Source organism: Eimeria tenella, genomic scaffold (assembly GCF_000499545.2).
Source record: "Eimeria tenella Houghton genomic scaffold, Eth_scaff2495, whole genome shotgun sequence".
In the NCBI taxonomy this organism is placed as follows: Eukaryota; Apicomplexa; class Conoidasida; order Eucoccidiorida; family Eimeriidae; genus Eimeria; species Eimeria tenella.
In genome coordinates this window covers 4,722-5,917 of record NW_013542360.1, presented here as the reverse complement: position 1 = coordinate 5,917, position 1,196 = coordinate 4,722, and positions in this window count along the sequence as shown.

Below are 1,196 nucleotides of genomic sequence, written 5' to 3'. Positions count from 1 at the left end.
CAGCAGCAGCAACTGCAGCGGCTGCAGCAGCAACAACAGCAGCTGCAGCAGCAGCTGCTGCTCTTGCACATAACGCAGGCTCACCACAGCAGCTGCAGCCATGCAGAAGACAGCATTGGAACAGCAGCACTGCTGCCGCAGCAGCACTGCTGGTGATGCTGCTGCTGCCACCGGCCCTATTTATACTTGTATTACATTGAAATTCATATTTATTATTTATATGTATGTTTATATTTATATCTATATTTATATTTATACTCATATTTATGTTTTAATTTTAAATAAATTTAAAGTTAAAGTTAGGTTTAAATAGATGCAAATGGATGCAATTGGGCGGAGGCGAAAACCGCAGTTGATTTAATAACTACAGAAGCAGCAGCAGCAGCAGCAGCAGCAGCTGCTGCTCGCGTGCCTCTTTGCTGCTGGGGCGGCGGAGGCCGCTGGTGCAGGTGGTGCTGCAGCGTTTGCTGCAGCAGCAGCAGCAGCAGCAGCAGCAGCGTCTGCTGCAGCAGCTGCTGCTGCATCAGCTGCAATTCGATTTCCAAATAGAGCAGTTCAATCCTGCTGTTGCTACAATATCATATTTAGGGTTTGTTGCTACCCACAGGGGGGCCCCCCAGTGGGGCCCCAACGCAGTGAGGGGCCCCCAAGTGCTGCTGCAGCAGCAGCACTCTTGCTGCCAGCCTTCCCCCCAAATATCTCCCTGGGGGCCCCCGGGGGCCCCCAGGGGCCCCCAGTCCCTGTTGTCTGCGTGGGCGCATGCAGAGCAGTACCTGGGGGCCCCCCAGGGGCCCCCCAGGGGCCCCTCCCAGGGGCCCTCGCCCCCCCAGGGGCCCCCCCAGGGGCCCCCCTGGGGGCCCCCCCGGGGGGCCCCCCCTGGGTTGTTTGCTGCTTTTAAGTCATAGGCATAAACCCACCCGTCTTTGTTGCCCATGAAGACAGTATTAGCATCAGCAGAAGCAGCATGAATGAAGCCTTCTCGAGAGACCCCGCTGCTGCTGCTGCTGCTGCTGCTGCTGAGCGAGGGGGCCCCCAGGGCCCCCAAAAGGGCCCCCCCAAGGCTGTCCACGGGGCGGCCAAAGAAGGCCGGGGGGCCCCCAGGGGGCCCCCAAAGGGCCGCGGGGGCCCCCGAGAAGGTACTAAAAGCAAAAAGGCGACCCAAGTCAGTACCCAGCAGCAAAAAGTTGCCATCTGGG